The following is a 27,923-nucleotide window of genomic DNA, read 5'->3' as shown; positions in this document are numbered from 1 at the left end:
TGTATTTTCTAGGTATAACTTCTTGCTTATGATGTTGTTTGTTGAACTATATTGAGGTTGAGATTGAGGTTGTATTTAGAGAAACATAATTGTCACGCCCCGATCCTACACCCTGGACGGGACTTGCACTCGAGAACCATTGTTGGCCCCAAGCAAACCCTAGGCCTGATTTACTACTCAGCGGAAGACTTAAACACAAGAAAATAGTCTTGAATGATGAACTCATGAAATAAACTTAGAATGTCTTAAAAGAAACATTCAACTAAACAAGATGGCAACTCAAGTCTCAAAACAGAAGCCAATAATAAATAGTGACAAAGGAACTAACTAATTGTCTATCTATGAAGCTTCCTAACAACTGAAAACTACTAAAGCAAGATAAATAGGGACCCTCCGGAAAGCAAGGAGGCTCACCACAAGACTCTGAATGCTCAACTGGATCAACGAAGCGTTGGATGCTGATCCTGGTTACCTGTATATGCATCAAAATAACGATGAAGGTCAAATAACGTCAGTACATTGAATGTATGAGCATGCAAGGGGAGATCTAAAAAAAGACATAATATTGAAAGGAACTAAAAGAACAAACCTGGTCTCAACTGAACTAAACTCATTTCAATATTAAGCAGTATAAACAAGTGCAATATAAAGAAAATCATTTTAAAACATCGATAACAACTCTTTGTATTTAGAAATACAATAGTAACTCTATATGTATGCAAGGATACAATATGAACTCTAAATGTATATAAAAATACAATTAACCCTGTGTATTTAAGAATACAAAATACTTTTGTGGAGTTTCTCTAACTGACAACCATCACTTAAGAGTTATCGTAATGATACAACGTTTTGCCTCACATTGCCAAGGCCGTCCTCTACCTTGCCGAGGGTATAGGACCTGACTACTAAGTGTATCCACTAGTCTATGCTAAAAAGCACCATGGAATCATCTAAAAAGTATGACCATTTTCTGCCCATGGTGGCTACATGGTTTATGGGGGCTGGGAGTTGTCTGAATTCTCCCTCATATCGGTGCTCAATACTACTCCCAAAATATGATACTAGTTCTTATGTTTAAAAACTTCTATTGCTTAATTGTGAAAGCATTTACTCGTTACTGAAAAATAGCTCAAAAGCTCCTTTGGAAATCTCATTTCTTGTTCAAATGTGAAAACATTTTTCTCTTTGGGAAAACATTGTTCCGATATACTCTTTTGAAGAAATAAACTTCAATCTTTACTCTTTACTCAACTCAAAAATCAAGTCTTGAAACAAAGTTAAAACATTTGTAAAAGACTTTTTGAAAACTCTATGAACTTCTTTTGACTTGACTCTTAACTTTCCTTGAATTGAATTATGGATTCAAGGTTCATGATCTCATGTTATTGATTATTTCATGTTGTTTAGACGTACATTAGAGTGTAGAAATCAACTAGAAAACATAGGTACGTTACAAGGAAACTAGTACGGAAAGAACTGGAAAATAGTAGAAGACCTGACGTCCCTGGCACTTTGAGTGGCGTGGGGCGCCAGAGGCTAAAGTTCAGAGACTGGCTTGGGGAACTGGCTGGCACGGCTTCCCAGAGGCTATACTACAGACGCCTGTGTGGGGCGCTCTGAGTGGCGTGGCGCCCCACCCCTTTCCCCTAGATTTTGACTAATTTTCTATGTCGTTTTTCAACTCTAAACCCTCTAGGTTCAATTGGGTTTTTCCCCAAACACTTACATTCAACTACATAACCAAAATATGCAAGAATCTACTCAAAACGACGTCTAATTTCATGAATTTAAATCAAGAACTTCTCAACAACTTCAACAATCAAGAACCCAATATAAACTTCAAACAAATCCATTTCTATACTTTCAAGAACACAAATTCTCTTAATAAAATCATGATTGGCGCGCGGTGAACTAACCCAACACTATGTGATCTCACATACCTCGTAGGGATCACCCCTTGGCGAAATCCACAAGTAATTCTTTAAGAACTTGGTGATTCCTTGCTTCTTCTTCTCTTTTCTCCTCTTCTTTTCTCTTCTCTCAAAACCATAAGTTAATTTCAATAGCGTAAAATGAATCCCATCGATTGAGATCCCAACTTAATTATCAAAAACGAATTTAATTAATTGGTAATGAAAAGACCATAATACCCTTCTAAAATCCAATATTGACTTTCCTTAACGAGAAAACCTAACTTCAAATGGGCATATCTCCCTCATACGAACTTAAAACTAAACAAATATGCAATGTTGGAAAGATAATTCAAAGATATTTCCTTCGGTATCTTGTAGCACACCTAATTCATCATGAGATTGGAGTTATGGTCGTTTGAAGTTGACCCAAAACTCATACTTAACTTAACTTTGTCAAACTTTCCAAATTTGATTATTTCCAAAAATGGTTTCTTTCTAATTCTAAATCTTTCTAGTAGTGGGGTGTTACGATATCTCCCCCTTGGAAACATTCGTCCTCGAATGAGATTACTCTTAGTAGGCTAAGGCATAACATTTAACACCTAGCTCAAACACCCAACAAGCGAAATGTAAATACAACATGCCATCTTAAAATAAAAGCCAAGAAAAGGATTAGTACCTTGATGAGTCCACAAATTGGACTCATTTAGGGCCATATTTTAATAGAATTAGTATCCTCAAATGCTTCTTTTATCCCAATATCTGATAACAACTCTTAAGTTTCACGTATTTGAAGTTTGAGTGGAAGCATGGACACTTAGGTGCAAAAAGGAACAAAAAGGCTGAAAAGAACGAAGAAACTGAAGCTTGAGCATCGCCAAGCACACTTGGCGAATCGCCGAAGGGACGTACTTCGCCGTTTGTTCCAGTACTCGGAGCCTTGAAGGAAGAGGATCAAATCGGCGGTAAAAAAGAGCAGTCGGCGCATCGCCGAACAGTTCCGCGAAGTAGTACAATATCGCCCAATGGTCCAAGACACAGAGATGTTATAGGCAAGCACAGAAGGCAATGAACTAGATGATGAACGAATTGCCGAGTCGTTCGGCGATTCCCACTTACCTCACCGACCGATCCACCGCAACACTATTTTTTGAAACTATAAATACTAGATCTCTATTAGTTTTAAAGGAGGCGAACATTATTGTAATTTTTCACTTTAGCTTTCATATTTTCTCTCAAGTTTGGAGAGGGTTTTGTGGGAGACTTGAAGAAAGGAGTTCATCCTCCCCAAATTGGAAGTGGGTCTTCTCTATTCTTCTTCCTTTGCTTAAATCAAGGTTTAATATCTTATACCCATTTGATTTCTATCATTTTAGGTATAATTTCTTATTTCTTGATGTGTGGCTAAAAGCCCCCATTCTTGGGTGTGATTTAGCAAATATGTGTTAATATTATTGTTGGGTCTTGCTTGCTGATAGGTTAGATGCATTTTAATGGTGATTTCACCTAGTGGTTGTGGTCTAATTTAATGGGTTCGTAGTTGCAAATACAAAACCACCCATGTGTTTTCGGCTTGCCCGAGAGGGAGGTCGCGAAACCAAAACCACTAGACTGATGGCCTAAGGAGTGGGTCGACATGAGGTTCAGCCCGAGAGGGTGAGCCCTAGTCCCATATCCTAACACTCAGCTCGAGAGAGTGAATGGGGTAAGGTGTAGGTTGGTCTTCATGCGGGAAATGGGTGTCCGAGAGGAACACATTTGAAACGGGGTAAATTGCTCGAGAGGGAACTTATTTCCATCTAAAGCTTAGCCTAGTCACTATTATCTTACAAATTTCCTATCGAAAGCATGTACCCAATGATTTATATCAATATATATTGCGGTCACACCCCAAGAACTTCTCCCCATACTTGAATTTTCTCTTTATTTTTGTTGTTTTAGCTATACTTGTGTCAAACCCCCATTGATATTTGACAGTTTGGTGTCACTCAATTGAATTTACTTTGTTTTTAATCGATAATTTCTCAAACTAAAGCTAATTAGAACGAAATTGTAGCCTAACTACTATTTTCACTACCACTCCCTTAGGACACGACCCCAACCCTTGGTTGGGTTACTATATTATCGACGATCGTAGACACTCATACCGTAGGATAGTGTCGTTGGTCACGATAAGCATCATACCTTCATTTGGAACTTCCCCGGATTCGAAGAGATGTGGGTATCTCTTCTTCATATCTTCCTCAACTTCCCAAGTAGCTTCCTCAACAAAAGGATTTCTCCAAAGAACTTTGACTGATGCTACTTCATTAGCTCTCAAGTTCGAATATGATAAGCTATCCTTGATACCAATATCTTCAGTAGGTATGATAAGTGAAGGATCGCCCATGCACTTTTTTAACATGGAGATGTGTAATACCGTAAGAACTGCTAACTCTTGTGGTAGCTCTAACTCATAATCTACATTGCCAATCCTCTTGGATATTCTGTAAGGACCAATATACCGGGACTAAATTTCCCCTTCTTGCCAAATATCATAACACCCTTCATAGGTGAAACTTTCAAGTAAACCCAATCATTTAGTTCAAACTCTAAGTCTCTTCTCTTAACATATGTATAGAATTTTTGACGACTCTGTGCTGTTTTCAACCTCTCTTGAATAACTTTCACCTTCTCCATAGCTTGATGAACTAAGTCTAGTCCTATCAACCTAACTTCACCAACTTCAAACCATCCAATAGGAGATCTACATCTTCTCTTGTAAAAAGCTTCATAAGGAGCCATCTGGATGCTAGAGTGGTAACTATTGTTGTAAGTGAACTCAATGAGAGGTAGGTGATCATCCCAATTACCCTTGAAATCAATCATGCAGGCCCTCAACATATCTTCTAAAGTCTGAATAGTGCGCTCTGCTTGACTATATGTCTGAGGATGAAAAGAAGTACTTAAGTTCACCTTTGAGCCCAAGCCTTTCTGAAAAGATTTCAAAAACTGTGCAGTAAATTGTTCTCCTCTATCTGAAATAATCGATACCGAAAGCCCATGAAGTCTTACTACCTCTTGAATATGCAACTTAGCATAATCTTCTGTTGAATGGGTAGTCTTTACCGGTAAAAAGTAGGCTGATTTTGTCATTCTATCAACAATCACCCAAATAAAATCATGCTGCATGCGAGACCTTGGTAAACCTGTGATGAAATCCATATTGATCATCTCCCACTTCCATTTCGGAAGTTCTATATTCTGTGCCATACCACTAGGCCTCTGATGCTCTACTTTAACTTGTTGGCAATTCGGCCACTTAGCAACAAACTCTGCAATGCCCTACTTCATACTACTCCACCAATAAACATATCTCAAGTCACGATACAACTTTGTGGAACCCAGATGGATAGAATATCTGGACCTATGAGCTTCCTCCATGATCCTCTCTTGGAGCTTATCCACCATTGGTACACACAACCTACCTTGATACCTCAATACACCATCTCCTCATTTCTCTTAAGCCATTACTTTTTGGTTATGAACATTTGCCTTCAATTCAAGAAAAATAGGATCTTGGTCTTGCTTTTCTTTCACTTCTGACACAAATGATGATTCAGCCCCAGTCATCACCATTACTCCTCTTTCTGTGGAATCCATTAGTCGAACTTCCAATCATGCAAGCCTATGCACATCTTTTACTAGTTCTTTCTTCTCTTCCTCAACATGGGCAATACTACCCATAGACAACCTACTTGAGGCATCAACAACAAAATTAGCCTTACCTTGGTGATATAAAATATGGATGTCATAATCCTTAAGCAACTCTAACCACCTTCGCTCTCTGAGATTCAGCTCTTTCTGATTAAATACATACTGAAGACGCTTGTGTCACGCCCAGAAAAAAGGGGCGTAACTGGCACTCGTTATCCTAATACATCGAGGTACCCACTGAAACATACTAGCTAAACCAAACTTGTGAGGCAAAAAGATTGGGCAGCACAACCTCTAAGAAGTTACGTCTAGACCGAGAGGTCATGACCTGAAAGAGAATAACCATACAAACAATGGTAGACAAATTGGAAAAAAAATAAAGATGTACTATCTAGCCGACGAGGCTACAACCAAAAATATACCTACTTACACACACATATATATACATGCCAAGACTATTGGCTGGAGGTTGAAACATACAAAAAGAAAACCCAGAATATTGTGTCCACAATAGACTCTAGAAGTGACATAAGCACTGTCTAGACAAGGCCCCGACTATACCCAAAATGTACAACAAAAGTAAACATCCTCTGAAAGCCCCAGGATAAGATGGAGCTTACCAACTCACAGTTGAACCTGAATCCTAGCGGGTGAGTCGATTAGAGTCATTGCCTGTACCTGCTCGCGCAAAACAAAAGCAGCGTCCCCAGGCAATGGGACGTCAGTACGAATAAAAATATACTGGTATGTAAAGCGAAAAGTAAAATCATAAACATTTACTGTAAAAGGGTAATAGAGATACCACCTGAAACTGAAACCCAAATAATCTCTATTGCTGACCTTTAGCCCCCTACTACTTCAATATGCACGGTATGCTCATATAATCGTATGTCGTGAATACATATATATATATATATATATATATATATATATATATATATATATATATATATATATAGATGCAAATGCATGACATACCCAACCAAAAGTTAGCAATGGTGGTGCTTTTCGGTAGCAAACCGACATCATATTCGCCAACTTGTGGCCATCTGTGTCTCATACGTATAAATATCGGAAATAGGCCCCATACCTCCCTATTATAGCTCGGGAGTAGAATGCATAGCATGTCATGTCATGGATTTATAACACCTAGGAGTTATTGTTGTCATGTTGCCAATCTTGGCCCGTTTGTAGTCTTGTTCTCATAACCCAATAATAACTTTCATATAACATATAACAATCTCATGGAACTTGATATGTTCTTCCAAATAAGCTTGAAAAGTTAACTCGAATTTTAGAAGGATAACCTAACTTTGTTGATATTTATAACAAGTTTAACGTGAGTTACTTAGTTCCTAACTTGGTTCCTAGATAATTTATAAAAGAAATATTTCAGAAACCAAGTGTTCTAATAGTTTACATTTAAATTATATTTGAGAGTTTTGAAGGTCGTGAGCTACTTTAAAGAATTTTTTTAATAATAACCTTAGTGGAAAAAGAGGGTTGGTCACAAGTAGTAAGGGTCTCGCGTGACATTTTAATTCACAACACCCAAGGAAGAATACAAATACATACGTGCGGACATATAATCAAGGAAACTGTTAAAATGACATGTAGATGTCGAACACTCTATTTATCCGAACGAGTGAAATATCAAAATAACAGAATCATGAAAATAATTCAGCTGAGATCTCAATGTCTTTCACTAAAGGTCTTTCTAGCAAGAGAATAGCAAAATATCACATTCGGCGTTTTAGGAATTTCCCAGGAGTGGTGCTAAAATGAGGGACGTAGCTTCACCTTAACATACTTTTTCAATGAACTCTCGAATGGTCGTAGCTTCTTCACAAAAGTTGTTCCTTACGTCCTAAACTTCGCAAACACTATATAAACACAGCTGGTACACACCTATAAATAGTTCATAATTGTTCTTAAATCAGCAGATTTGCAAATGGCCTCAACTTGACGAAATTTCCATAGAACTTCATAAAAACAATCATAAAAGAGTCTGGAGATGATTACCTTAGTTAACCAAGTGTAACCCTTGAAGAAACACCAATAACTACAAATTTATATCTTTAAAAACTTGCTCCAAACGCAGCTAATAGAAGGGGAAAATGATTGCCATGTGTAGAGATCACATTTCTAGGCACGGGGGAATCTTTAATGGTAGAAATCATCAAAAACTGACCTTCATCATGCAAGTACTCCATAGGAACCCTCTCTTAAGCTTTATTTCTATTTTGTAAGTAGAATTAAATGTTTTCATGGCTTAAAACGTTGAGTAAGTCGACATACCACATTTTTTACCCAACCCGGATTTTGCCCCAGCAGTCCGTAGTAAAACCATAACTTTTTACTTCAATGTCAGTTGGATACGGGGTTTTGTGCATTGCAAACTAGACTCATAGACCTTCGATTTAATGCGTGATAGGTTTTCTAACTCTTTATATATTGGGAGAAAATATCTAAGACATTTGACCCAAAGTTAAGAAAATATTATTAGAGAAACTTCGATAACTTTTGCCGACTTTAGTTTCACTAATTTTCTTGACTTCCAAACTTAACATACGACCCTTGTGTTATTATAATACCTCATAACACACTATTCTTAGCATGTTTGACAGTCATAGGCTTATCCACAAGGTATGAGACAAGTTAAACCTTTCAAATGGGCGAAGTTCTACCCGAGCCTTTTCTTTTATCATGAACTTTGTTTGAGGGGTGCCTTTGACCTAAAACTTTAGTTTAGTTCCTTGATATTGACACCTACTTGCAATCTTAATATCCAATGTACGATTCTGCACTGCCTCAGTTGGAGATGTAGGTCTAGTCCAATTATGCACTGCCTCTATTTTCTGAGTATCAACTCTAATTCCATCTCTATAAACAATGTGGCCGCCCAAGAATGTCACAGACTCAAGCTAAAACTCACACTTAGAGAACTTGGCACACAACTCTCTATCCTTTAGAGTTTGGAGAACTATTATGAGATGACTAGCATGATCTTCTTCATTCCTCGAATAGATAGTATGTCATCAAGGAACCCAATAACAAACATATCTAAATAACGCTTGAATACTCTATTCATATGGTCCATGAACGTTGCAGGTGCATTAGTTAAACCGAACGACATGACCAGAAACTCATAATGACCATAAGGGGTCGTGAAAGTTGTCTTTGGAATATCACATTCCCTTACTCTTAACTGATGGTAGCTTGATCTGAGATCTATCTTGGAAAAACAAGTAGCACCCTGAAGTTGATCGAAGAGAACATCAATTCTCGAAAGGGGATACTTATTCTTGATGGTAACCTTGTTCAAGTGACGCTAATCTATACACATTCTAAGAGAACCATACTTCTTCCTCACAAATAAGATCGGAGCTTCCCAAGGTGAGACACTTGGTCGAATAAAACCTTTCTCTAGGAGATCTTTCAACTGCTCTTTTAACTCTTTTAACTCTGCTGGTGCCATCCTATATGGCAGAATAGATATAGGACGAGTATCAGGAAGAATATCTATATCGGACTCTATTTCTCTCTCAGAAGGGACTGGGAAGATCATCTAGAAAGACTTCTGGATACTCTTTAATTACTGAAACTGACTGAATAAGAGGTATCTCAACACTAGAGTCAGTAACTCAGACTAAGTGATAGACACACCCCTTGGAAACTAAATTTCTTGCCTTAAGGTACGAAATAAAATGATTGTTAGGCACTGCTGAACTACTCATCACTCTATAACTGGCTCATTAGGAAACTGGAACTTGACAACTCGAGTTCTACAATCAATTGAGGCATCACAGGAATGAAGCCAGTCCATACCAAGAATGACATCAAAATCTACCATGTCTAACTCAACTAAATCAACCATGGCAATCTTGTGATTAACGGAAACAGTACAATCACGATAGACTCTCTCTGCTAGAATAGACTCACAAACAGGTGTAGAAACACTCAAGGACTCAATAAGTTTCTTAGAAGAACATCAAAATTCATCACAACATAAGGAGTTACAAAGGATAAACTCGCTCCTAGATCTAGAAAAGCATAAACATCAAAGTTAAAGACTTGGATCATACTAGTGACAACATCTGGCGAATCCTCTTGCTCTTAGTGACTAGTGATAGCATAAAGATGGTTTCCTCCTCCGCCTGCCCCTTAAGTAGCTCCTCTAGATGCATCTCTGTCTGGTGGAGCAACTGAAGAAGACTGGGATTTATTTCCCTCATTACCGTTACCCTACTTGTTCTTTGGACACTCTCACATAAAGTGACAATTATTGCCACACTAGAAGTAACCAGTGGAGCCATCACGACACATCCCTAAGTGGTTTCTACCACACTTAGTACATGCAGGAGGCATACTAGCACCTTGTTACATACTACCTTGAGAATAGGCAGGTTAAGCTCTGAATTTCTGATTATTGTACTCACATTTGTTCTTTGGTCCAAGTGCGTTAGTAGATGATGGAGCAGGTCCCTTTTGTTTTTGTTGGAGGGAAGACCGGTTTGCATTAATCTTTTGCTGCCTGGACTCATTCCCTGATGTCTTAGCCCTCTTATTCTTATACTCTTCTCTATCCCTCAGCTTGTCCTCTTCAACTTGTTGCACATGGATCATTAGCCTTGCTATGTCCATATCCCCTATCAGCATAGTTGTGTTGCCTTCCTTGTTTGACAGGTGAGACAACCAAGAAATGAATAAACTCATCCAGTTTCTCATGTTAGCAACCATCTCCGGAGCATAGAGGGAGATTGTGTGAACTTCAGACTGTACTCATGAACGCTCAAACAATCTTGCTTAAGAGTGAGGAACTCTCGTACCTTTGTTTCTCTCAGGTCTCAGGGGAAGAAACACCCCAATAAAGCCTCCTCAAACACAACCCAACTCACCAGTGGTGTACCCTCAGCTCGGTTCTTCTTCCATTGATCAAACCAGATCCTAGCGACACCCTTCATTTGGTATGCAACTAGTTCCACTCTCTCAGCATCAACAACATGCATGATCTCAAAAACCTTCTGAAGCTCCTCAATAAAGCTTTTTGGATCCGCAGTAATACTTGTACCTGTGAATCTTGAGGGATTCATCCTTAAGAACTCACAGACTCTAGAAGTACCAGCCACTTCCTGATTATTATCTCTCTATTGCCCAGCTTAGTTGGTCACAATTGGCTAAACATCTAGATGGCCTCACAGAAGTCAGTATTGGTGTCATCTCCTTGGGTTGCACTTTAGGTGCATTAGGTAACCCTTGTTCCTGTGGTTCAACATTTCTTCTAGCCGGATACCCTCTGACAGCTCTTCGTGAAGGCATTATCTGAAAGACACGCACAAGCATGAGTTAGAAGAAACTTTATAGATATTAACTCTATCACACGAAGTGAATGTGAAAGAAGTGAGATAGTTCCTAAGTGTCACAGCCTCCTAATTATAGATTTCGTGCACTTCACACCGATAACTAGGACTCTACCGACACGACTTCATATACTCCCTAGGACTCTTGAACTCTGTGCTCTGATACCAAGTTTGTCATGCCCCAAGCCTACACCATGGGCGTAAGAACCGTTGATGGCCCCAAGCGAACCCTTGGCCTGGCTTACTACTCAGCGAAAGACTTAAACACAAGAAAATAGTCTCGAATGATGAACTTATGAAATAAACTTAGAATGTCTAAAAAAAAGCATTCAACTAGCAAAGATGGTACTCAAGTCTCAAAACATAAGCCAATAACAAAATAGTGACAAATGAACTAACTAACTGTCTATCTATGAAGCCTCTAAAACTGAGATGGATGTCGGGACAAGACTCCAGATCATCCTAACAACTGAAAATTACTAAAGCAAGAGCAAGGAGGCTCACCACAAGACTCTGAATGTTCAACTGGATCAACGAAGCGTTGGATGCTGATCGTGGTTACTTGTATCTGCATCATAACAACGATGCATAACAAATGGCGTCAGTACATTAAATGTACAAGCATGCGAGAGGAAACCTAAAACAAGACATAAGCTTGAAAGGAACTGAAAGAACAAACATGGTCTCAATTCAACTCAACTGAACTGAACTCATTTCAATATAGAGCAGTATAAAGAAGTGCATTATAAGGAAAACCTTTTTAAAACATGGATAACAACTCTGTGTATTTAGAAATACAATAGTAACTCTGTATGTATACAAGGAAACAACATGAACTCTGAATGTATATAAAAATACAATTAACCCTGTGTATATAATAATACAAAATACTTCTGTGGGAGTTTCTCTAACCGACAACCATCACTTAAGAGCTATCATGATGATACGTCATTTTGCCTCACGCTGCCAGGGACATCCTATACCTTACCGAGGATATAGGACCTGACTACTAAGTGGATCGACTAGTCTATTCTAAAAAGCACTAAGGAATCATCTAAAAAGTATGACCCTTTTCTATCCATGATGGCTACATGGTTTATGGGGGTTGGGAGTTGTTTGAACTCTCCCCCATATTGGTGTTCAATACTACTCTCGAAATATGATACTAGCTCTTATGTTTAAAAACATAACTTTTTTCTGTGGTTTGAGATAATTGCTCAATACTTATTTCAAAGACTATTCATGGAAATCAAAGTTTTCTCTCTTACTTAATTGTGAAAGCATTTACTCTTTACTGAAAACTAGCTCAAAGGCTCCTTTTGAAATCTCAGTTTTCTTTCTTGTTTAAATGTAAAAACATTTTACTCTTTGGGAACACATAGTCCCGATATAGTGTTTTGAAGAAATGAACTTCAATATTTACTTTTTACTCTACTCAAAACTCAAGTTTTGAAACAAGGTTAAACATCTATAAAAGACTTTTGGAAAACTCTATGAACTTTTCTCGACTTAACTCTTAACTTTTCTTGAATTGAATTATGGATTCAAGGCTCATCATCTCATGTTACTGGTGATTTCATTTTGTTTAGACGTACCTTAGAGTGTAAAAATCAACTATAAAACATAGGTACGTTACAAGGGATCTAGTACGGAAAGAAGTGGGAAAGGGTAGAAGATTTGGAGTCCCTAGCGCTCTGAGTGGCGCGGGGCGCCAGAGGTTAAACTTTAGACACTGGCTTGGGGCGCACTGGCTGGCGTGGTGCCCCAGAGACCATACTACAGACGCCTGTGCGGGGCGCTCTGAGTGGCGTGGCGCCCCACCCCTTTTCCCCGAATTTTGACGAATTCTCTTGATCGTTTTTCAACTCTAAACCCTCTAGATTCAATTGGGTCTTTCTCCAAACACTTAGATTCGACTATATAAACAAAATATGCAGGAATCTAATCAAAACAACGTATAATTTCATGAATTTAAATCAAGAACTTCTCAACAACTTCAACAATCAAGAACCCAATAGAAACTTCAAACAAATTCATCAAGAACTCAATTTCTATACTTTTAAGAACACAAATTTGCTGAATAAAATCATGATTGGCGTGTGGGTGAACTAACCCAACGCTATGTGATCTTACATACCTCGTAAGGATCTTTCCTTGGCAAAATCCACAAGCAATTCTTCAAGAACTTGGCGATTCCTAGCTTCTTCTTCTCTTTTCTCCTCTTATTTTTTCTTCTCTCAAAACCCTCACTTAATTTCAACAGCGTAAACCGAATCCCATCGGTTGAGACCCCAACTTAATTACCAAAAACGAATTTAATTAATTGGGTAATGAAAATACCATAATACCCTTCTAAAATCCGGTTTTGACTTTCCTTAACTAGACAACCCAACTTCAAATGGGAATATCTCCCACATACGAACTTGAAACTGAGAAAACTCAGCGGCATTGCAAAGATAATTCAAAGATCTTTCCTACGGTATCCTGTAGCACCCCTAACTCATCCTGATCTTGGAGTTATCATCGTTTCAAGTTGACCCAAAACTCATACTTAACTTTGTCAAACTTTCCGAATTTGATTATTTCCAAAAATGATTTCTTTCTAATTCTAAGTCTTTCTAGTAGCGGGGTTTTACAAGAATAATCGAAACTAAGAAAATTCTCTTACTTGAAAATAAAAATCTATAGATTTTAATTTGCGATATTCAATGGAAGATTAGAGGTAATTGTGTTTGGAGGAATCCATGTATTATCCATCCTTGTACATATTCCCATTAATTTAGGTTAGCTCTTCTTCAATGTTTTCCCAAGTCATCTTCATCTGCTTTCTCCTCGATTGTGTTTTGGTTTCAATTTTTTATTCGAGTTCTACATTTGGTTGTATTACAGTGTATTGCATGGTGTTTTTAAGACAATTATTTCACTTTGGATTTGCCTTTCTAAGATTCCATGAAGCTTTTATGATAGTCATGAGAATGCTAATTTTGTTGTGCTTTTCCATTCCTAACATGTAATATATATTTAGTTTTTTTAAGTTAGTGAATTAGGGGGTTCATAAGGCAACTAGATTTTGAGTAATCTTATTAATGTTAAAATTTAATTAAGAAATTGTTTGATCTATCTAAGAAAAATTATCATGTGTGTTCATGTGCTAAAAAAAACTAGAAAGATGGATTGAGGCTTCTTCCAATCGGATGTTCATCAAAATACAAAGATGAATTTATGAGTGAACAATAATTAATTCTCCACTAATTTTTGTAGATAAAAAAAAGAATTAATTAAATTTCAACTCTTTTTATATATATTATTTTATTATCGAAATAGTTTGTTATGATTATTATTGGGCCCATGCTTGCACATTATTTGGCATATGATTGAAACTAATTAAAGAGGAAGGATCATAAAATTAATTGATCTCTTGAACTATTTGATGTCTGGTAATTGTAAGAAGAATGAACCATATATGGAGTAAATGTTGCTAGTAGTGCTCTTTTGAAAGTTCTCAATCACAACCAGGAAGTTGCGATTGTACGACCACTAAGCCCGGTGTGCGGGAGTATCTGCCACAGAATCTTAAGTACCCTGAAAATGCCTGCATTGAACTTCAATGAGTACGTTGGATTGAAAGACAATCTAATATTTTTGTCAAATGAAAAACTGTAAAATATGTGTGTACATGTATATTACTTAATCGTGGTTAAATTTTATGGATTCAATTCTTATTATAATTTTTAACTTGCTAACACGTTTATGTGTGCTATTCAAGTAAGAAAATACTGCTCGCATTATATACTCCAGATTATTCTTAAAAATGATCCGCATGTGTTTTCCATCCATTGTACACCAAATTTGAAAATACAAAACGTTCGACTACGCTAGCTGCACGGCACAATCCTCCAACTAGAATAATGAAATAATTCTGAAGATAAATAGGACCCAAAACTTATGATTAAGGATGAAGGAATGCTTACCACAACCCTTGTTGATAACATGATGCAATTTCAAATGGCAAAAACTTGTTAAAGTATTAACAATGAGCTAGCTTAATAAAAAACACAAGATCATTCTATAAAGTAAACATTGGGCACGTGTGTGCACGGGCACACATTATCTAGTATATAATATATAAGTATCATTACATTAAGGTTGTTCAAATTGGATGTTCATTTGAGAATAAATATGTACTAATTATAATTTAATTAGTTTTTCATTAATAATTTGACTTGAATTAAAATTAATAAACAACATTTTTGAAATTTTTGGTTTTAAATTATACTAATATAGAATATTTAAATTTATTTTTACTCTTATGGTATTAAACAATTCATGTGAAAAGTTAAAATTTGATTTTTATTTAATAAGAAAATAATAGCTTTATTTATAGCTCAATATTAACATATGGCAAACTAAAAGCATAATTGATCATAACTATTAGAATAATATTATAACAAATAAAATTGTATATCAAAGCATTTGGTTAATATGATCATATAAATAGTAATAATCTATTAGCATAACTATTTTTAAAATACATTAACAAGTTAATAATAAAATTTATAAATTACTTTTAATTTAAAGTATGACATTTAAATATGAATGAATACGAATACTAATAATATAATATTGACTAGTGTGAAAATGACTAGATAATTGGATTGAAGTAGGTTATTTTGAAAAATAGAAAATTTATATTTTGATAATAAAGTATGGGTAGATTAAAAGTTGATACTTTTAGATAGATAGTGAGAAACTTGAAGAGGAATGTAGACACTTTATACTTTGTACAAGGAGTTAAGAATGGATGAAGAAAGATTGGGATGGTTATCTGAAAATGAGGCAAACTTCAAATTGGATGTTCTTTTCTTGTATTTCCTGTTAATTGCCAAGTCTCTTTCTCTTCCCACAAACTATAAATACCCATTTAATTAAATGGGGACATCATATCGATTGGAAAAGCAAGGTACTTTTCATCTTCCCACTATTATTTTCATGTATTCTAATGTTCGCCAATTTTATTTTTATTTTTATTTGTGTAGCTGGATTTGTTGGTGAAGAAAATTATAAGGTGGAGATTTTTCACTCCAATAAATCAGATGCCTTTTGATGCCTTTCCTCGTGTGTTATTGTCTGAGCCTGGTGGCTCCTTAGCACAGGTATTTCTCTTACAATATATTTTCATATTTCTCAAATATCTCAATTTTGAGTTTATATATGAAATGAAATTAAAGGATTCTCTATGCAATTATTTACTTTTCTAATGCTCTAACCTAAAATAGGTTCTCTTTTATGGTGCTCAAGTTGTCTCTTGGAAGAATGAACGAGGAGAAGAACTACGGGCGGAATATCTGTTTCGCTTTCACAGGTGAGATCACTTGCCAATGTGTTTTTTAAAGTCTATAATTTATTCAACAGCCTTAGTTTGTCTATATATGAAGCTTGGTACAACAGGGCAAGTTCTGCCGCTGACACAGAATCTATGGTCATTAGATAGTACCCTTTGGATCCATCTTCCTCTGGAAGCCAGTCATCAGTTGACCTCATCTTTCAGCCCATTCGGAAAGATTTCAAAACATTCCCTAGTAGGTATGCTTAGGTTCATGATGTCGTTAGTAAATAATCAATCTTTTTAAGAGGCTCTCCACATTTAAGGTGGTCTCATGCAGTTTTGAGCTCCGGCTACATGTATCGCTGGGTCCTGGAAGGCTAACATTGATACCGTCTGTGAAGAATACTGATAACAATTCCCTTTCCTTTATATTTGGTCTACGCAACTACTTGTCCGTATCTGATATCAGGTCTCAGCCTTGTGCTTGTCTATTCATATAATCATTACAGCTGAGCCTAAATGAATTGTTCTCTACACTATTTGCCCCCCTAAAAAATGTTCAATAGCTACTCCCACAAATATTTTGATTGAATCACTGAAAAAAGAATAAAAAGTACCTCTTTCACACAAAATTTTTTTGGAAGGTTCTCACTATTTCAGTCATATGTGTTTCTTACCATGCATTTTCTCAACGAGCTAGTTCGGTGAGAAATGAGTGGGAAAATCATATTCTATTACAAAAATATTCCACCAATACACGATGGGAAGAGAGCTTTGTAGTAGTGCTAACATTTGACTATGTTGAGCTATCTTCCTGTATAGATTGATTTATTCGGTTGATCTGTAGTGAGGTGCGGGTTGAAGGACTAGAGACACTTGACTATATGGATTGTTTGCTACAGCGAGAGAGATTTACTGAGCAAGCTGATGCTAATACATTTGATGGGGAGGTATTCTTCTGTGTCTAACTAGTTAATACTTGACAAGGCTTCAGGTTAAACTTCCTTATTGTGAATTCTGGAAATTTGAGTTTCAGTTGTTAGTTTATCTTGTATGGAGCAGTTTAGTTTTTCCTTTTCCCCAGACAAACAATTGTAAGGATTTCTTGTTGCTGAATATTGTTAACCGTGTCAGGTCCATCATGTTTACTTAAGTACACCTCCAAAAATTGCCATCATAGACCATGGGAAAAAGGGAACCTTTGTTCTGCATAAGGAAAGTCTACAAGATACAGGTCTGTATAATCCATACACTCACTAGTTACTTATTTTTGTATCTTTTAAAATTGATAAATCATTTTGGCTGACAGTTCTTTGGAATCCATCGGACAAAGTATCCAAGGCTCTCCCTGATTTTGGTATGGAGGATTACAAGATTATGATGTTAGTAGATTCCACAAACTTTGAAAAGCCAATGATGTTCTGAAACCTAACCAAGAATGGAAATGCTGTCAAGAGATTGCTGTGGTCTCTTCGAGCTATTGTAGTGGGCAGTTGGATCCTCAAAATGTTCTTTATCAGTTAACTTGAGCTTAATTTAGTTACTTATGGGGCTTCCATTGTGTTGTTATGTATGCTTTGATGTGTATATAGAGAGAGCAGTACGATGATCCTGCTATTTTTCATTTTAATGTTCCATGAGTTGACCTGCCCTGTTTATTGATGAGGTCAATGAAACATGAAGTTGTAGTAAGATAAAGTGAAGTAAACAAGGGTTTGTGTGGTTCTCTGTAAATTGCCTGGCTTCCTACTAAGTTGAATTCTTTTATGCTCTGAGTAATTATACGGGGTAAACCGCATCTAGCAAAAGGACAAACGAGACCATGACATGTGGTTGAGTCTGAATCTGAGAGATGCTTGTTTTGGCAGGAAAAAGTTTGGGAGGATCATCCCCAACGTGACCTAAGTCGATATTGCATCATCACAACCAAGGCAATTCCTTAATTGAGTAGCCTGTAGTACCGCTCCTCGGGGGAAAACCATTATACACTTGTGGCATCCTTATAATGACTCTTCTGGAGATCAACAACCAGTCTCGAGCGTTGCTCTACCCTTCTCTCAAATGGGCAGATTGTTTTATTTATCGAACTCCCAAGACTAGATTTGTAAAAACAATCTGATCTAGCTTTGAGAGCAATTAATACAATTCTAAGGACAAAATTAAGAATAACAAGAAGAAAGTAAAAGAAAGAAAATAAGATAGAAGGGTAGACACAGGAAAGGGATAAAAAAACAACCAATTCAATACAGAAATGACCTCCTTTGAATATTTTATCAAACACCTAATCTATTAGAAAGACCTCAAGGGAATTAGTATTCCCAAAAAGCCCTTCTTTCTAATCTTCAACACAACCAAAAGCTTAGAGAATCATTTCTCCCATATCATAATGGAATTTGACTCTTTAGCATTGATGAATATTATCAATGGAGTTTGGGAAACACCTTGGAGTGTGACAATAGAGGTCAACTCTATTAATATGATGAGGAGTTCTATATTAGCACGAGTACAACATTCCTAAAGGGAAGGGAATACTCTTGATGATTTTTTTTGCAAACTGGGTGTTTAATTTTACAGGTACTTTTGAGTTTAAGAATTTTCATGAAGTGCCACTGGTTTCAAGGGTTTCGTTAAGAGCTTTGTTGAGAATTTCGATGGTACAAAGTGTTTCGACTTCAAGCTCTATCTGATATGCAAATAAAACTTCTACTTTGACACAACCTCTACTTGTATAACCTACACTTAGATTCTTCTTTCTCTTTTCTTTTTTCAGTTGTATACTCACGAGAATACATTGCTATTATGAAATACAACATAAGACAACAGTACAAGTTCAAGTGAAGTGTGTACTTCATAACTAAGGCTAAGGGAGGTTTATATAGAAAGGTTTATGCTCTTGAAAGGAATATCCAAGGGTATTTCTCAATCAAAGATATTGAGGAATTTCCTTGATTGAGGGAATTTGCTGATCCATGTCCATACTAGATATGTGCATGGTAAAATCGCTTTACTTTCTTCTTGTGATGATCTTCTCGATTCTCGACTTGATTATCGTTCCTTCCTTCTCTTGATAGCTTTGCGTGATTCTTGGATAGGATTGATGATCTTCAGATTTTGTTATGAGTCAAAATAGGATTGATTACACCATTGGTAGGTTGTGCGAATCTAGATTCCCTTGATTAAGAGAACACATCTCTTTTCATTCTTTGTGTTGCATGCTTGGTTAATTACCTTCCTTTTGGATTTCTTTGCATGCGAGGATCACGATTAATTATAAGTGTCGATAAACAAAATCAACTTATTCTATGGTGTTAACACTACCTACATCGATAAGGGAACACAAAAACAAGCACAACAAAGCCAAAGTTAGATAAAGAACTCGAAATTGGAGAACCAGAAAATGCAAAAGTGGAACTCGTGCATGGAGTCAAAAAATCAACTCCATCACCAGGTTCCAACCTTCAAGGATGTTGTGGCCCGAAAATGGACACAATTTGAGGTTTAATAAAGCCAAACCAGCCCATTCATATTTTTAGCTTTCAGTGTCAAAATAGTGATCAAAAGGGAAATTGGTGGGAATTACCAAGGGAAACAGAAAATTGATTGAACCTGAAACGTGCCCACGAACTTTCCCAATGCAAACCACAAAAAATGACTCAATTCTGACAAGAATCGCCCTCAAAATTGCCAAAAAGCTGAATTGGAAAAGAGATTATACATGTTGAATTTGTCTTTAAAAGAGTGAACTGCCACGTAAAATTTCCCTTCACGAAGGCGTAGGCCTCCTGACGAACGCGGAGGTCAACAAAGTTGATCCTCCGCAAAATCAGCGAGAGGCCCGCGAATGTGAGGGTTAGGGCAAGTAACCCTTCGTAAATGCAGTAGCATACCCACGAATGCACAAGCTTGAGGAAGAGACCCTGCACGAACGCAGCCAAAGCCTTGCAAATGTGGCGGTTAGGGGGGATTGTCTCTGCTAATGTGGCTAAGGGACCACGATCGCAAAGATGAAATCAGCATTGCCCCAGCAGTATTACATGAGAAGTCTACCAAGGCTATCAAATTCTCCGTTGGTGTTCCAAACTCGTTTGGAACCCCATTAACGTTAAGCAAATACGCTACTAGACTAGAAACAGTATTCCAGACTTAAAGAAATTGATGAGACAAACAGTAGAGGTTTTCTGTCAAAATGTTGACCAAAGTCAACACTTACAAAGAAATACCAAGCAAAAATGCTAAATGCTACTAAATCATCATGGCTGCCTTGGGAACCGAACCCAAAGTCGTTCTAGACCAACCTCGGCGTTCCAGAGATAATCGCTCTAACGAAACTTGATTCCGAGAACATTTACTAATAAAGTTGACCGAAGTTAAATATTAAAGAAAACTCAAAAGCTAAAACACATAATCGCACCAAATCCAAACGGAAGCCTCAAAATCTTAACTGATCATCACACTAGATCAAATCGACCGTTTCGAAACTGATGAAACCGATAGAGTTTTGATTTGATGTTATAGTCTTTGGATGTTGACTAAAGTCAACTCTTTCAAACATTAAGCCTCCAAAACTCAAAAAGTAGCACCAAACTCAATCGAACGCCTTAAGAAGCATGTCACCAAACCCAACACTGCACAAAAGTTATAAAGAAGCTACAAGAATGGTGAAATAGTAAGAGCATGCCAAAAGCATAAAAATTACCCTGAGGGTCATTACATCAAGCATTACTGTTTTTGTAGGGCTTTTAAGGTAGTCCTTCATCTTATCCCAACACTTATTCTCAATTAGTAGAGGCTTCATAGAGAGTTGATTCAATTCTTCTTTTCATATGTTTGACTAAATCTATAATTATATTAAGTAATTTTCGTATAGCTTACAAGACTCACTTATTTTAGTAAAGTTCCTTAATTTAAGTTTTTTTTGCACATGTGTTTAGTCTTCCACTAAGTAGTCAGGCAGGTCAAGGATTCGCTCGGGGACCAACAACAATTTTTGAATGTTAGCCATGTCTAGGGTGTAGGATCAGAACATGAAAAAATGAGATTTTTCAAATGACTGAAAGAATATGTACGTATCAAAGATTATATTGAATCATTAATTATAATGTATTCATTTATTCTAAATTGTATTATTTTGAATAAAAATATTTAGGTTTATGATGAATACTCAAATTTCAAACATTTGCAATAAGTCAAAGAAGTTGCATTTGACCCTGAATCTCAAATTCACACTATGAAAAAGTATTGTGTGAATGGTTTTAAGTTTCAATTTGAAAAAGTTTCTAGGTACAAGAAAACTAACAATAGCGGTGTGTGTTCAAGGTGATGTTGGCGATAATGGTCAAACTATTGAATGTTATGGTGTCATTCATGAGACTATTGAAGTAAAATATTTAGGTTGACGTAAAAAAATATAGTACTATTTCAGTATAAGTGGTTTAACCCATCACATAGAGGCACAAGGATGGACAACCAAATAATTGAAGTAAAGCACACCAGATAATACAAAAGTTATGAGCTTTTTATCATTGCACAAAAAATCTAAGCAAGTGTATTACGCTTCCTATTCGTTACGTTAAGATAAGGTCGATTGATGGGTTGTTATAAAGACTAATCATGTGGGAAGGATTACAATTGGTAATGTGTTAGATGTGGCGTACAAAAATGATGTCACAGTTGTTCAACAACCAATTGATGTTGAATTGAATTCTACACTAGAACATCCCCAACACATATTAAAAGAAGTTTCTGATGCTGATCCAATCACCGTCATCATAAACGAAAAAAACTAACAACATGATAAGCACCTAAGAAGAAATACAGTCAATGAAAACAACTCAAACTCACAACCTAATTTTAAATGGATTAATTAGCTCGATTTCAACTAAAATAGTATGCACAAACTATACATAAACACACTAATTTAGTAGTGAACTAAAACAAGGAATATGTGAATCAACAAACCTCTAAGAGAATTTATTTGAGAGATTTGATCGAAAATAAATTATGAAAATCCTGTCAAATTTCACACAATATTTGTCCAAACTCATTCAGTAAATGGAAATTTACATATTAACCTCATAGAGCTTGAAATTTACAGATTAACATCGGTTTCTGGGTAGATTGACAAGCAAATCTTCTCGGTAGTCCACTATTGTACTTCATGAAAATCTGCTTGAAGAGAAGATTGAAGTCCACTAGGAGGGATTTGACATGACCATTGAGATGAGCTTTGCATGTGCTTAGAGTCCGCTACACGGGAAAGTCTGATTGTTTCCATCTTTGGCTTTGAGAGAAATTCTAGCTAGTGGGTTTAGGTAAGTGAGCTAGAGAGAAGGAAAATGAATTAGAATAATTGGTCTTATTTATCACTTTACAATTCCTAAAGTTTTAACTCAGTGTCTTATAATCAAAAAAATGATAAGTGTAAAAGAATCCAACTATCTAAAAGATAATTACTCTAATCGTTCCTAAATCTCCAATTATTTCTCAAGATAACAAAATGCTAGGTAAATTCCCAAGAATAAATCCCTAAGTAAAATCATAGCAAAACAATTTCTAAATAATTTTTCAGACAACTTGGGGATTTTTCTATAGATTAAAAAGGAATTTTTTAAACTTTTTTTTTTTAGATACCTAGGGATTTGCCTATAGATAATGTTCTTTTGGATATTTTTCCCTTGGTAATATCGCAACAACTAATTTTGTGCAAAATAACGCTAACTTTACCTGCAAAATTTGTTGGGAGTATATGTTTCACAAGTAATATATTCTAATATTAAGGAACTTAATAATTTCGCAAGAAAATCCCAAGTATTATATGCGACAATATTTTCCAAATAATATCCCCATTTAATTTGCACTTTTCTAGTAGTGAAAGCATGAACAAAATCGTTGAGGAAATAAAAAACAAGTATTCATCCTTGCTCATTGGCCTTAGTGTGTCCGGTTCTTCAAGAGGTTCCTCCCTTAGCATCCCTTTAGTGAACATATTAGATTTTTTATAACTAATTTTGAAAGACTTTATAAGTCTTTAAATTATGATTTTAGTATTTATGAATATTTAATGTAGTTTGTTATTATATTATGCATATAATGTTTATTGCTTGGTTTGTTATGGAAGGAATGAATTGACGGATAGGGTCCTTTTATTCGTCGCTTTTCTGAATTTTTGTTAGAAAAACTTTCCAAAAAAGCAACGCAGTCTATCGTTTCTCTAAATTCTTTTTAAGAAAAGTGATGCAATCTGTCACCTATTAAGTTTTTTTTTTAAAATAACAACAAAATGACGCAGTTTGTCGTTTGAAAGCGACGTTATCCGTCGCTTTTTGAAAAGAGTCGAGGACAGAAGAGATAGATGTGAGTGCGTCATTTTTCCATCGATTTTGACAAAAAAATAACGTAGTCCGTCGCTTTTAGTAGTGCTTATCATGGAAGAGAACCCACAACATTATCCACTTAGATCTATTATTGAAGACTATAGATATTTGTTGCAGGTCAACAAGTCCATGATTAGACATATTAGGAAGATGAGAAATATAACGTATTGATTTTTTCTCTCAGAGTTCGCATTTTAGGATATCGAGTGTTTTCTCCCAGAGGACATGGTCAATATTGCTTATGAACGATTTCAATTTTTTTTTTAATTTGTCTTTTTCCACTGTAAAAAAAATTCAAGATATTTATTTGAATATTACCACCATATGTCCAAATACAAGATAGTTATAGAATTAATGACACCATTTAGAGAGTAATTGAGGATAGGTCCATAATAATACCAGTACAACAAGATAGTACCTGAATTATCATGAATGTCATGGTTTAATTTTTGCAAGTGCCTACACCATAAAACATACATCCGAATGATGCAAAAGAATTGTCCCCAACTTGGTGGTTACATCTTATTTAACTCCACATTATGATATACCCAAACCCAACCAACACCATTTAAGTACAAAATATCTCTATTAATAAACATATGGTAAAGATAATGAGCTAATATTTTTCTTGTTTGGTCAATTCAAATAAATACCACTTAAATCCCTAAAAATGAATATATCAAGGTAACGGATTAACATTTACATTGTCTTGTTCAATGCTATTATAAATAAACATTATGCAGCATGGAACAAATCCTATATTTTTAAGGGTTTACCTTTTATACACTAGCGATGTATTTTTGCATTGCATAAATGATATCGAACCGTCCTAATAAGTGACATTAATAGCATGGAATTTAAAGTTGATTATCTTATGCATCTTGTTAAAATAAATTGAGAGTGTAAAATCTTTTTATATTATCAGTATATAAAAGTTAATTAGTACTTGAGGATAACGTACATTAATGAATGAAAATCTTAGTAGCTCAGTTGGTTAATTATCTGAATTTTCATCTTAATTGTCAAGGTTTAATTCTCCACCTTATAATATCCTTACACATTTCTTTTTCCCCCATGTTCATTTTTATTTTATTTTCTTTTTTAATTAAAAAAGAGAAAGTCCAATGAATTCAGAGTAAACCCAGATGAGATCTTATACACCCATTTTCTAAAAAGTAAAAGGAGATATAGAAGACACCATCGAATTTTCTAACTTCTATAGAGGGAGCTATACTTTAGAGAGGTCCCTTCGTATATATCTTCAATATTAATCTTTCACTTCTTAAGCCTAACCATAAATTAATGACATATAAGTATTATTCTTTCATTCCAATTTATGTGACACAATTTGTTTAATTCTTCCATTACTTTTTTTATAATTTAAAACAATTTAACTTTAAATTTTCCCCTTTACTCTTATTAAAATGATCACACGAATAATAAAAAAATGTTTTAGACCATAAATTTTAAAAATCTTACTTTATTTTTTAAATTCTATTTCCAATCAAATAGAATGGACATTAAACAATTTAGGTTGAGGATACGTAGTGGGGCCCTCATTACAAAAAAAAATGGTTCTTTCAATTTAAATATGATACAAATATAGATGAGAGGGAGTTGCTCGGATGGTAAGCATCCTCACTTCCAACTTGAAGGTTGCGAGTTCGAGTCACTAAGGGAGCAAAAGGGGTGGGAGCTCCCTCTCGTATTGGTGTTTAATTGTCTAAACCATAAATATTTTACTCCCAAGAGAAATAATTTTAGGGAAGGCCTTATTATAATACATGTTATTATCTTACAGCTATATCAGTTATTACTCTTATTAATAATTTGGTTACTACTAATCCCGCCAAACACCATTATATATAGTTCATGTCTATCTCATACCCTTTTCTTGTACTGGAATATCATAAAGAAACACCAAAACATAAGTTAACAGATGATTATCATCATATTAAGTATTTTTTTTAAAAAGTTTCACTATAAATACAAGGGAAAATGGTCTGAAAAATACTCCAACTTTGGCCGGAATTGTTGTTACGATACCAAACTTTATGGAGGACCTTTTACCCCCTGCACTATTTCATAGTGTATTTTAAAGGTATATATGTGCTGTCACGACCCAAGAGCACCCCCTAGTCGTAACACGGCTTACTCGACCCCAAAGGGGTCTAATACAAACCTCATAGCTCATTCATTGCATAGACAATAGAAATAGTACTACGGAATTAAAACTTTTTATTTAAAACCATACGATTCAAAACACTCATTAACAATTTTTCAAAAGACACAACGAAAGTCTAAGTCTCACATGGCCATCTTAGACAAACTTTAACAAGATAGGGTCACGGCCCTTTACAATCGAAGTCTAAACAATAGTCTTAAAACATAAGGAACTAGAAACAATAAAAGTCCTTGTCCTCGATCCATGAGGACATACCAAGTCTTGGAGGAAAACTCTATCCAAACACTTCAATCCTAGCTAGAATCAATCACTTGCCAGAACCTACACTTGCAGTAAAAATAAGAGAAATATGCCACTTTTTAGAAATACCATGAACAATAGCATGAGAGACATACAATACAAGTATAATCATCATACAAGTCATAACTCCACATTTAGACAAGATCATCATGTAAACCATTATGCTTCTCCAACTCACATCATGCTTATCATAACATCATTAAGGCAATTTATGCAACTCTTTACAAGATCACATTTAAACAAGCTCAACAAGACAGCTCATGAAGCATTTAAGCAACTCATCATAGGTGCATATGAACATGAGGAACAAAATCCATGAAAACTCAAATTTTTCTCATATAAACATGAATTCGACTAGAACATGCATAACATAAGGAGACCATGGAAACTTATTTTCACATAAGACTCCAAAACATGAAACAAGCTACAATGAACTCTTGGTCTCAAGCTTGAATAGGAATAGAAGGAAAGAGATAAGGATATCAACACTCTCTACAACCTTACTATTCATCATACCATCCCGCACTTAAGGGTAAACCCAACTAAGGATAACATGAAACAACATAACAACCTCAATAAAGCATTCATGACCATAAGGAACTATCACTTACCGATACCTTCATCCGGGTTTTCCCCCTTGTCCTTGTTAGCTTGAAACACATAGAAACAATTCTTCTTTGGAGCATTAGGATCCGGGCCAACATAAGAAGCTTGTTTGGCCTCCCTTCCTCTAGCCATAAGAGTAGGACAATTTCTCACTTGATGATCACTTTGGTCACACCCATAGCACCCACTAGCACTGGCTAGGCACTTCCCATGATGCCTCTTCCCACAAGTGGTGCAAAGAGGTTTAGAAAATGGAGGCCTGCACCTTTCTCCTCATTAGCCTTAGGAACACTAAAAGAATCTTGGTTAGGAGTTCTCTTCTTGAACCTAGGTTGACCTTGCTCATTGGACTTTCCCCTTTACAACTCCCTACCCTTCCTCTTAAGTTTGGACTCCTCAATAGATTGAGCATACACCATACGTCTAGAAATGTCCATATCATTATGGAGCATTGCCGTACGACTCTCTTCCTCAACTAGGTCGGATATACCCGCCACATACCTACTCATCTCATCTCTAGGGTTAGACACCAAGGATGGAGCATACTTAGACAATTGGGTAAATCTCAAAGAGTACTCTTGCACATTCATGCTACCTTGCCTAAGATTGATAAAATCCTCCATCTTAACCTCTCTTTTCTCACGGGGGAAAAACCTACCCAAAAATGCTTCCTTAAACAACTCCCATTCAATGGGAGCCGCTCCAACCGACCTATTGGCCTTCCATTGAGTGAACCAAATTTGGGCCACATCCTTCAATTGATAGGCGGCAAGTTTTGATTTCTCAATATAAGTCACCCCCATAGAACTAACTACCTTGTACACGTTATCAAAAAACTCTTGGGGATCCTCTCCCACCTTAGATCCAAGAAATATCAGAGGATTCATCCTCATAAAGTCTCTCAACCTAGAAGCCATAGTACTCACATTGGGGTTCACATTGGCCTCAACACCCCTTTTTGCTTGAGCCGTCATGGCTTGAGCTTGAGTAGTTACGGCTTGAGCCATCATCAAAAGAGCCGACCTAACTTCCTCATTGGTCATAGATGGAGGTTCAATTGGAACTTGATTTTCTTGATTTCCTAGAGGAACTTGGTCACCTTGAGGACCTAGGTTACCTTGGGGAGGAATTCCCTCGTTCACAATCTCCTCTTCCACCCTT

General features: G+C 36.0%; 1 pseudogene; it reads left to right on the top strand.

Moving 5' to 3' along the window:
- Positions 1–15,769: 15,769 nt before the first annotated feature.
- On the top strand, positions 15,770–17,827 carry LOC125828766 (putative glucose-6-phosphate 1-epimerase; annotated as a pseudogene).
- Positions 17,828–27,923: the final 10,096 nt, after the last annotated feature.

Source organism: Solanum verrucosum, unplaced genomic scaffold (genome assembly GCF_900185275.1).
Source record: "Solanum verrucosum unplaced genomic scaffold, falcon-dt-bn FXZP01000242.1, whole genome shotgun sequence".
NCBI classification, from domain to species: domain Eukaryota; kingdom Viridiplantae; phylum Streptophyta; class Magnoliopsida; order Solanales; family Solanaceae; genus Solanum; species Solanum verrucosum.
Note: the sequence above shows the minus strand (reverse complement) of the source record. Positions and strands in the feature narration are given on the sequence as shown.